Source organism: Schistocerca gregaria, chromosome 2 (assembly GCF_023897955.1).
Source record: "Schistocerca gregaria isolate iqSchGreg1 chromosome 2, iqSchGreg1.2, whole genome shotgun sequence".
Lineage (NCBI taxonomy): Eukaryota > Metazoa > Arthropoda > Insecta > Orthoptera > Acrididae > Schistocerca > Schistocerca gregaria.
In genome coordinates this window covers 826,039,553-826,051,787 of record NC_064921.1, presented here as the reverse complement: position 1 = coordinate 826,051,787, position 12,235 = coordinate 826,039,553, and the positions used below count along the sequence as shown (strand labels likewise).

General features: G+C 34.9%; 1 protein-coding gene across 3 annotated transcripts in view; it reads left to right on the top strand.

Annotated features, from left to right (window-relative positions):
• The first annotated feature begins 10,249 nt into the window (after nucleotides 1-10,249).
• LOC126335174 (adhesion G-protein coupled receptor G6-like) overlaps nucleotides 10,250-12,235 on the top strand; it is a 166,861-nt gene continuing 164,875 nt past the window's right edge. The window contains exon 1 of one of the 3 annotated variants that reach the window (XM_049998157.1): nucleotides 10,250-10,391. The gene's annotated coding sequence lies outside the window, so the exon portion shown is untranslated. The remainder of the gene's footprint in view (nucleotides 10,392-12,235) is intronic. The other 2 variants (XM_049998160.1, XM_049998161.1) reach the window with 2 other exon arrangements.

The window sequence follows — 12,235 nt, the reverse complement described above, 5'->3', positions numbered from 1 at the left end:
TTAATGCTATAGAATCTGTTGTTTATTAGTAGTTTTTCTAGTTCTTTTTTAAATGTATTACTGATTGGTATTTTTTGATGCTATCTGGCAATGCACTGTACAGAATTTTTGGTTTGTAAATAGCACTTCCCTGATATATTGATCCTCTGTGCACATCCCTATAATAGTCATTTCTGTTCCTTGTTTGATAATTGTGGATCTCACAATTCAAAGCTGAAACTTGATGGTTTTTAATGAAGCATATGCTTTCAAATATAAATGTAGATGTTAAAGTCATGATTTTTAATTCCTTAAAGATGCCTCTACATTATGCTTTGTAAGCAACATCACTTATTAATACACATGGTCCTTTCAGAGTGGTATGCAATGCCCATGACAAGTCTTATAAATTGGCTTACACAAAGACTGAAAGGATTTTTGGATTAAAGAATATTACTGATCTGAAATTCTATGTATTACAAATTAGATGTTTGAATATTGAGCCATGACAGTTTAAAGCATTTCTGAGCCTAGATAGTATTGATTTTGTTAGGAGACTGGAGTGTGCATTGAACCAGAAGTAAGATCTAAAAGCAAGTAGGGGGTTCAACATTCTGTGCTGGATTCATTATGTAGTGATAATGCTTACCCCGGCTGTCTGTCTCATTTTTCAGGTTTCCTGAGACAGTCAGACTCTTTACCTATCCTATCTGTAGTTTATAAGTGAACCAGAAGCATCCCATCTTCGACTTCATGTGATTTTGTACAGCAGGATACTTTAGTATAGGAATATTTTAGAAAAGGTTTCTCCAGTGTTATATTTGTGTTACAGATGAGTAACAGAATCATAAGAGGATGGAAGAAAAGGCAACATAAAAAGATAAGCAGGGGTACTTGGTAAAAATCTACGAAGTACTGTGATTTGGTTTTTTGAAATACGATGAAGGTTAATAGGTGTCATGGTTAAAGATTTCTGTCAAAGAGGTAAGATAAACAGAAAATGAAAGGTGTCAGCATATGTGGAGGAGAAAGTGCAGATTATCTGAAAATTATAATTAACATCTGAAGTAATAAGCTCATGTATGAAATTAGTATAATCTGGTGCAGCAGCTCAGACAATATGCAGTGGAAACCATCTTGAATACTAGGTCTTAATATTAATTGTGATATAATAGAAGTGTTTGTGTTCAGTGCAGTCAGTATATGGAGACAACTATCTATGTACAGAAGTGTGTCATCGTGCAACCTCTTCTAACATTAAAGATACAAAACTTTAAACATAGTTGCCTGGAGTAATGTGTGTGGAAAGAAGAAGCAAGATTTGCATGTATGAGTATATTAACCTTCTGGCTAGAATCTCAAGAAATTTGATGGTATACAGTGAAATAATAGTTTTTTTAAGTGATAATTTTGTCTGATCAGTGATGAGAGTTAAGTTTGCCTTAGCATAAGGATATGTTACTGTGGAGTGTTTTTCAGTGGAATCAATTCTGCATTGGATAAGCAGAGCAGGTGTTTATTTATTAGATAATGAAGCAATAATGAAATAATAAAATGGTAGGGTCTTATTGGTCAGGGAGCCTGTCTCTGCAGTAGGGATAATTTTTTGAGACTGCATTCCACTAGCTAACAAGGTAAGAAATGTTAGTAAAATAATGGAGCTGACAGGCATGATTAATGAAAAAGATAACAGTATACAAACAAATATCGTGTAACTATGTTGATGATCTATTTTTGAACTAGGCAACATTGGGTACCATGTATATTGTGGAATCCGTGACAGTGTCGCTGGGAATGAGAGCTTAACAGAAAGAGCAAAATTTTAGCGAGGTGCAAGTCATATAATGTTGCATTATTGGACCTATAGGATATCTGAAAACTTCTGTTTGTGTTCTGAGGAATTATGAGCTTAAAGTGGTAACACTGGCAGAAAGAAAAATAATTTTGCTGATTAACTGATAACCTTGGTGCTAGATCGATGTGAATATTCTTACAGGTCAACTTCACACATCAAAAGAAGTTTTGCATCATCCTGGTTCCCAGAACTCCTGAAGAGAGACGTTGACTGTGGATATTGTTTCACAGACACAGTCCATTTGACTGTTCAGTGATGTCACTAAACCCACCCGAAGATGTAAACAACTATGCATGAGCAGCCTATTAGACAGAGAGGGTCCAACAGCCGATCAGTTCCAGTCAATCCACCAGGAACGAGGTACGCGGCTCGTGTTGTCTGTAATTCATCCATGCCTAGATGGTCAATACTGTGGCTTGATCACATCCACATTGTTACTTTGTGACAGGAAGGGCTATCAACAAGGGAAGTGTCCTGGTATCTCAGAGTGAACCAAAGTGATGTTCGGACATGGAGGAGATACAGAGAGACAAGAACGGTCAATGACATGCCTCGCTCAGGCTGCCCAAGGGCTACTAATGCAGTGGATGACCACTGCCTATGGATTATAGCTCAGAGGAATCCTGACAGCAATGACACCTTGTTGAATAATGCTTTTTGAGAAGCCACAGGACATCATGTTACAAATCAAACTGTGGGCAATAGGCTGCACGATGTGCAACCTCACTTCTGACATCCATGGCGAGGTCCATATTTGCAACCATGACACCATGCAGCATGATACAGATGGGCCCAACAACATGCCGTTTTTCTCTTCACCGATGAGTGTTGCATATGCCTTCAACCAGACAAGTGTTAGAGTCCTGTTTGGAGGCAACCCAGTTAGGCTGAATGCCTTAGACACACTGTCCAGTGAGTGCAGCATGGTGGGGGTTCTCTGGTGTTTTGGGATGGCATTATGTGGGGCCGATATATGCCGCTGGTGGCAATGGAATGCACTGTAATGGGTGTATGAAACATGAACGACATCCTCCGACCAATAGTGCAACCATATCAGCAGCATATTGGCGAGTCATTCGTCTTCATGGATGACAATTAGTGTTCCCATTATACACATCTTGTGAATGACTTCCTTCAGGATAACAACATCGCTTGACTAGTGTGGCCAGCATGTTCTCCAGTGCCGTTGAGGACTGGGACAATCTGGGCCAACAGGGCCTTGATGAACCTGTGGATAGTATGCCATGACCAATATAGGCACGCAACAGTACAAGAGGACATGCTACTGGGTATTAGAAGTACCAGTGTGAACTGCATTCTGGACCACCACATTTGAAGGCCTCACTGTATGGTGGTACAACATGCAGTGTGTGGTTTTCATCAGCAATAGAAAGGGCAGAAATGATGTTTATGTTGATCTCTGTTCCAGTTTTCTGTACAGGTTCCAGAACTCTCAAAACCAAGTTGATGCAAAACTTCTTTTGATGTGTGTACTTGGTAACATTTTGTGACGATTTAATTTTCTGGTTGGATGAGAGTGGTGCCCATAATTGAGTGGAAAAGTAATTCAATGATTTGGTACAGCTTCCATCCCCTTAATTGTGATTTGAGTAGTAATTAAGTTATGTGATTGTGACTATCCTTTTTTGTAATGTAATGATTAGTAAATCTATGCTACTGCACATCTTAAGTTTTTGCTAGAGGTAATGTACATATTCTGGAGATTAAGATATGAGTCCATAAATGGTGTGAATTTCAAGCCAGGATTTGACATTTTAGTGATTTTGCAAATGGAAAAGAAACCCAAATCTTTTAAGTTTAACCATTGTGAGACAGAATTATGACATAGTGTAACGTTTTATAGTGTGATGTGCACCTGATTTTAAAATCTTTACTGGTCCCCACCTTTTGTACTACAGTCAATTTTAGTGCTAATTATTGTGATGTTTTGAGAACTATGTAATGTATTTATTTATGAAGTAATGGCTATCATTTGCCATTAGTGTGAAACATTTTTTCTTCATACTTAGTTAGAAGTAAAAGCGAGTGTACATGTAGGGTATTATGACTAAGGCAACTGATAGCGGTGCATTTCCTTACCAACTGCGACTTAGACCTTTTGAAGGCATGGATGACTTGGTGAGAAAATGTGTTAAAGCTTATTAAAAGAGTGAAAGTGCTTGGGCAAAATACTAAACATTAAAAAAGTGAAAATTTGTCTGAAAATGAACTGCACGACTCAATGTTTTGTGACTCATGTTACTTGCTACTTCCTGCTGGAAAAACTTTTTTCCTGCAAGCAGAGAAATGAAAATATGACATTATGTACCAAATAGGATAAATTTAACAGTAACATTTCACTTTCCAAACACTATGAAAAATTATAAGAGCATGACATCTGGCAAAGTGAACTGTAAATTCAATTAAAAGTCAGAGAACTAAAATATCCTCTTGCATTGCCAACAGCAAGTGGATTACTTATCTTTATAATTTCATCACATTTCCAGTAATGACCAGCACACTTCATTGCACTGATTAGATAAGAATTTACAAAAACTGCACATACTTCTCCAGCATTGAATTTACTGTCTTATTCTAATTTGTACCGGTCTCCAATTTTCACACTTTCTATAGTTTTTTCAGTATGATGATCAGCAGCAATAAAATTCTTTGGAGACAGCAGATATGTTTGTAGTACTTCTTTCTTTTAGTGAAAGCAGTGAATGCTTTTTATGTTTGGTACTGATAGTGCTGAAGAAAATATTTGAGCCAGATTAAGTTTCACATTTATTTCTTGAATTTCATCAATAGATCCTTGAAAAACCTGCATAGTTGTGGTACTTGCAGCTACCTGAGCGAAAGTTGATGCATCACCTACTATGAATTTTCACTTTTTTACTGCATCCCCACTAGCTATTCTGCAACTGCTCCAATTCCATCTATGGCTCCTTTACCATGAGATGCAGCGAATAAGTTTCAATAGATTTCCACATTATGAAATTTTGAAATTGAGGTACAGCAACAGTAATATATTTCTTTTTAAATTGTGAGGCAGGTCCATCTGACCAGATTGAAACTACGTTCACATTTTCAGGTATAGTTGACAGTACCTTGCTGATGTAAGCAATTGCAGCACTCGAGCCATGGCAACTATTGTTGCCATACAGTAAAAAGTCCAGCCTTTTCAAAAAATATATCAAAAGTACAAAATTTTAAACTGTTAAATATCATAAGTGTCTCCTACTTTATATGGAATATCCATTACAATATTTCACATTGTATAAATATTTTTAGAAATCTGTAACTCTGTCATTTGAATGCCAACCTAATACTCATTTTCTATGATAAAAACCAGATCCATGCTCCCAATAGTTTGAGGACAATTGTGACCTAAAATGCACATTAGGAAAAGGATTTCCCAAATTTGTAACATGAGTCACAACATAAATTACATTATACATGACGATAGTATCTGTTCCTGAAGAACAGTTACCATAGATGACCATGCAGCTTTGCTAGAAATGAAACGATAATTAAATGGACACCCTACCTGCAAACAGGCATTGATAACAAGTCAACATAATAAAACACTGATATCAAAATGTAACATGAGTCACCTTGGTATCTCCCATATGTAAATATTTTGTAGGGGGATTTCCATATGACCAGTTCATGTAAGTAGGAATTTCAAAAAACATATGTACTGTACTTCTTGATAAGATTTCTTATGTAATATTTTTCTTTGTGTAGATTGTTAAATTCACTTTCTGAGGTCACTTGTGATCATTGAATTGCCCACTGAGCTATATGCAATATCTATCTGGTGAAACCAGTGAGGGGATAATGTGATGGAGCAAGCTGGGATCTCATTACTGCCTCTCTTGTTTTGCCATCTGCCTCCTTGATTTTTCTTTTCTTTTTTTTTCTTCAAATTACCATTAACATACATGAAAGTAACGTATAATCTGCATTTTCATAAAAGAGAAAGGTTGGCCCTCAGTGTTAAGAAATATAACACCAGATCCAATTTTGATGCCTAGTTTTGTGTATGTAATTAATTTCATAATTTATTTGACTATTCCTAGTTAATATATTTTGTTTGAGTGAAGTCAGTAATTTTTTCATGACTTCAATCTATTGTTGACTTATAAACAGGTATAAGTTCTATACTTATTATAAACATATGGAAGAAGAACTACTAGGATTTTTTAAGTGTTTATTTGGCTCTGTTCAAAAACATGTTAGCAAAGCCAACCCTTATTTAATACCAAAATAATTACCAGATTTGTAAAAAGCATTGTTTGTATAACTATATCTGTTAATTTCATTATTTAAACAACTAAGTCAGCCTAACCTTTGTGGTAGAAGAAACTTTAAAAAGAAAAAAAAATTCCATGTATTCAATTAAGTGAATGAGGTATGTTTGAATTGTAATTTCTGCAACTTAAATATCAAACAGTGTAGAGTTTCACAGCCGATTATCGGGAGGACATATAAAGGACGGATTTTTGGTCCTAAACAGTCAGTCCACAGCCAATTTTCTGTATCAATTAGAGTACAATAATGCATTAATGTAACAGTGGAATTAGTGTAACACCAACAGGGTGTGTGTGAAAACAATGACAGTGTCTGTTCAATTTGTTTGAGAAATACTGTCGCAAGTACCATATTACTCTGCAAGAACTGTGAATCGTGTGGTTAGGTTTTTACTGCTCATAGATGTTCAACAGCAAACTATTGTAGCAGTATGCTGATGTTTGCCTACAAACTATTAATGAGGCTTATCAAAAGTTACCAACAGTGAACTGACCATATAACTATGCAGTACTGAGGGCTTGTGAACAGTGAAAGTAAAGAACTTTGAAACGCAAATGTGCAACTGTCAGCTACATCATTTTCAGTAGTCAGTGTTGAACTTCAACCCCCCATTTTTCAGCCACTATAACAATGCAGTATGTCGACACTGAGGACTATCAATGAAGAAGTAAAGCAGGCGAACGTCACACACTTCACTCACAGATCCATACCTGGCTCACCATATCACGGTCATTCTACATCCTGTAGACATCACGTTATGAGAGATACTTAATTGTTGCTACACTTTTAATTTTTTTCCCCTCAGGTGCTGACTATGTAAGTTATGGATAATGTGTTACAGAGCAGTCACTTCGTTACTCAGAGAATGAACATCATACAATTTACATCAAAAATATTTTGCATAAGTGCTGTAATTGCTGGTTGTACATCTGTATAATGATTTACACAAGAAGTTTGTAAACTACTGTATATAAGAATACTATGTTAAAAATAACATGAGGAGTGCCTATATTGAAAAAGACATAAATTCTTGTAGCCTGGTTTATTGTAGTTTCTCTTTCACCTCTTCTGCAATGTAACCATCAACAGAAAGTCTACGTAAGCCCTATTTCCATTACTTACATTACACATAGTGTATCCTTACCTCCAGTTACTGTAAGAAGAGTCATAAGAGCAATTAGATCATTAAAAAATAAAAATTCTGCTGGGGTGGACAATATTTCTAGTAAAATACTGAAACACTGTTACAAATTTGTTAGTCCCATCTTATGCAACATATACAATGCATCCCTACAAGATGGGATTCCCGTGATAGACTAAAGTTGGCTGTAGTGATTCCTCTCTGTAAAAAAGTTGATAAAATCATTGTTACAAACTATCTCCCAATATCTCTATTAACTACATTCTCAAAAATTCTATAAAAACTCAAGCACAGGAGGATTGTAGACCATCTCAACTTCCACAGTATCTTAAGCAAAAATCAGTTTGGCTTTTGTGCCGGTCTTTGTACTGAACAGGCAATATTCTCTTTCAGCAACCAAGTTTTGGAAGCCATTAACAAAAAAATGTCTCCAATGGGAAGATTTTTTGTGATCTTACGAAAGCCTTTGACTCTGTAAACCACCAAATTCTTTTGAAAAAGGCAGAATACTATGGTTTAGGTGGCACTGTTGGCTTGTGGCTACAATCATATCTACAGGATCAGAAGCAGACTGTAATGCTAAATGGCTCTTCTGGAGAACCTGCCTCGTCAGAATGGGGCACGATAATGTGTGGTGTGTCTCAAGGCTCCGTTTTGGGCCCACTGCTTTTCCTCATCTTTATTAATGATCTTCCTCTTTGTTCTGAGACAAACAGCAAATTTACCCTGTTTGCTGATGATACCACAATTCTAATTGACGATTTGATTGATCATGATCTTGAAGAAACTACAAATACTGTTTTTAATGACATCTTAAATTGGTTCTCCTCAAATGGTCTCTCACTCAATGCAGATAAAAGTCATTATATGAGGTTCCATACATCACAAAGTAATCCCGATGAAATTAACATAAAATGTAGAGATCAACCAATACAGAAAGTTGAAGATACAAAATTCCTGAGTGCTTACATAGACAGTAAATGTAATTGGTCAGTTCACGTTCTTCATCTATGTAAAGAACTTAGCTCGGCAACATTTATGTTATGGGTAATTTCTTCAGTGGCTGAAGTTGACACCATTAAGGTTGCCTACTTTGGCTACTTCCACTCATTGATGTCATATGCTATCATATTCTGGGGGAACCAACCACTTGCTATAAAAGTTTTCACCATCCAAAAAAAAAGCAATCAGAATAATGTGTGGGGTCCTTCAAAGACACTCTTGCAGGCACTTGTTTCAGAAGATAGGTATCCTAACAACTGCTTCACAGTACAATTTTTCTTTGCTGACCTTTGTGTGCAAAAATTATTCTATGTACCAAGACAACAGTAAATTCCATGGTTATAACACCAGAAACAAAAACAATCTACATTTCGAAATGAAACGTCTCACTCTGGTACAAAAAGGAGTTTACTACTCCAGCATTAAACTGTTCAATGCTCTACCACTACATATCAAATGTATTCATACAGAACTGCCAAAATTTAAACAAGTTCTCAAAGATTACCTGACAGAGAAATCTTATTATACTGTGGATGAATATCTGAAAGAAAATGTATACCATCACTAAACTTATTGTGCCTAGAAGTAGTTAAATTGATTTTATTGTGCATTTGGGCATTAGCACACTTTTTGTAACAACAAATTGGCTGTACCTGTATTTACTCTTGTAGGCCTAATATCTGATTTAACTTTGAGCTCTTATCTTTAAGCTTTATTTGAAACTCCTTTTTCTGTTAAATGGTTGTTACGTTATCTAGTTGATGTTGTATCTGTTACTGTATTTATAGTACGTCTAACTTAAACTATGTACAATTTGGCATTGAATTGCCCTTGAATTTATTGTAAGTTTAAATTGAAACCTGTACAATTTGACATGTCCCATATCCTTGTGATTGACTCACTAACTGGATCTACGGAACAAGAAATAAATAAATAAATTAATTAATTAAATTAATAAATATTAATTTTGTTCTGTGAACAGCTGAATTTCAGCAATCATTAAAAGCGAGATTTTGTTCCTACAACAGTTTTTCTGCAGTTTTCAATACATTTGCTATTCAGATATGTTCCATGTTTACAACTTCCATCATTTAGAGGCATATTAAATCCATATACAATACTTTCACTTACAGATCTTTCCATTTATTTGGGTTTGGAGAATTCCAGAAAGTCTGCATGTTGCTTCTTCATCATAGTTACAAAACAGAACAGTCAGTATGGGAAAGAGTATTATTTGTCCTCATGAAATAAACAATAGTAGGGGAGAGTGGAATCATCTTTGTTTATTTATCAGTTTATAAATAAATACAGCTGGTTCCACTCTTCCCATGAAAGTATATCATTTTATGTAGACAAGTAATTTTTTTTCGATATTGAAAGTTCTAGTTTTCAAAATCTTAGAGACTGCCACAACAGTGGCATGTTACCTTAATGTGACCCTATTGTGTCACATGCAGAATGGGATTCATATGACGACTATTACACAATTCTATTACATCTCTATCATATGTGGAATTTGTGTGGAAACTATCACTGGTTTATTTAGATACCAATTAGAAAAATATTTCTTGCCTTTGGTGTCACAAATAAAGCACTAATAAATGAAATATCAAGAACTTAAAAAATAAACAAGAACATAGACAAAATCAAAGAATATTGGTTATTTCTAATAAAGAAATCCAGAAAAGTGAATGAAAAGTTAATACATAGAGAAGATAAACAGCAAAAATGACCAATAACTACACAAGAAGAAAATATTGGTTACCAGTAGCATATCAGGTTCCTGTATCTGAGAAAAAAGACTAAAAAGTGCTGTAAATATTTTCAAAAAACAGTTTGTTAGTATGTAAAATTTCAGTAGTTTTTAAGGTAGATGATGTGGCTATACAGTGCATGGAAAGCTTGCTTGCTTTATTGTAGCCTTGGAAGATTTTATCTGAGTCTGTGTACATGAGAGGTCCAGGAAATGAAACCACAACAGCAACGTGTGACGTGATATGCTGCCTTTTAAGTGGCAAGGCAACATTCTAAGACAGTTATGTAGCCGCAACTCAAGGAGCAACTTGAGTTCAATTGAGAGACTCTTTGACACTGGAGGTATGTATAAACACCATACTTAAAAATTGTTTTTATTGTTCATCACTCAGTTTTTATGATGTGTCATTCTTATTTATTAGTATCACATTTTTTTTCTTAAACAAGGAGATATTTCTTTTTAAGAACAAAATACACAGTATTTTAGAAAGATTTTGATATTTTTCAGCTACTGAAAAGTTCATATTATTTCTGTTGTTTATAAGTAAAAAGTAAATGAATGGCACATCTTGCTTGACTTCCAAACATAAACTACCTGATTATTTGGACCAGAGGATTGATAACCTGTACTAACATTCACACGTTCATCCACAAATGATCTTTTGCAAATCCAATTATGAAGGAGAACCTTTGGGAATGTGAAACAAATGAAGTTGTACATTAGAAGGTAGAAATGACTGACGCTGTCTGCTTCTACACAGGATACTAAAACAAATTATGGCAGTTGCTTATGTACCCAAACTAATAATTATGGCAATCACTTCTGGATTACTTTACACATTTATCTTAGTTCATCAGAGATTCTTTCAAAAAATGATTTTAAACCACTGGTTAATACAGACATGTCTGTCTTCTCTGAGATCTCTCCTAGTCTCATCTTAGGAATAGTAAGACAGCTAAAACAATCAGACAGTGTAGAGACATATGCATGTATTGTAAAATACTAAAGAAAGTAATAGGTTGTATTGTGTATCCTTTAACATATTGTATAAACAAGTGCATAACTGAGGGATGTTTCCCTGATGAGTTAAAAGTGTCCAGGGTAGTTCCAATATATAAAAATGGAGATACTGACTCACCTTCAAGTTAGAGGCCAATGTCTATAGTCCCAGCTTCTTTCCAAATTACTGTAATATGTAATTTACCAATAATTATATGCTTATGCTGAAAATCTAGGAATAATTACTGAATCACAATATGGTTTTAAAAAAAAATTTGGCAACGACTGATGCTATAGACTCTGCAGTCAAACACATACATCAAGTCTTTGAGGATAAAAGCTTTCCTCAAGCCAGTTTTTGTGATCTAAGTAAAGTGTTGTACTGTGTAGAGCACACACCAAGTTTGGAAAAAATTTAATTCCATGGCATTGAATGTAACAGCCTTAAACTATTAAAGTCTTATCTACAGAACTGTAGGCAAATTGTCTGCTGGCAAGGAAATCTTGAGAACAGACCGAGTTAAGGTAGGTTTTCCCCAAGGATCAGTATTGAGCCCATTTTTGTTCCTAATAATGATCAATGATCTGCCATCATTTATAAAGCTTAGTACTTTTCTATATGCATATTATACAACCTTTCTTCATTGTAGTAATGATCTCAGCAGCTCTAAAAGTTGTGTTCAAAGACAATGGACGAATCTTCCAACTGGTTTAAAGCAAATGGCTTCTTATTGAATGACAACAAAACACAGCACATGGTTTTTAGTCTGAAAGACACACTTGTGTCAGATGATCCTAGTTATGTTAAGTTATGGGGGGTATATTTCGACAATAAATTATCTTTGATTCAACATGTTCACTATATTAGAGGTAAGTTGTCAAGAGTAATTTATCTGTTAAGGTGACTTATGTATTGTGTACCTGAAAAGTATGTTAGAACACAATATTTTTCTTTCTTCCAAAGCATCCTTACATATGGCATTATTTTATGTGGCATTTTTAGTTGTGTGCATGACATCTTAATACTACAGAAAAAAGCTATTAGAATAATTACTGGTTCTCCTTATAAGGCACACTGTAAACCATTGTTTTGTGAACAAAAAATTATGACTTTAATAAACTTACATGTATATTGTGTTTTAAGTTACACAAGAAAGAAGTTACCAGAAGTAAAGCACAGAGAAAA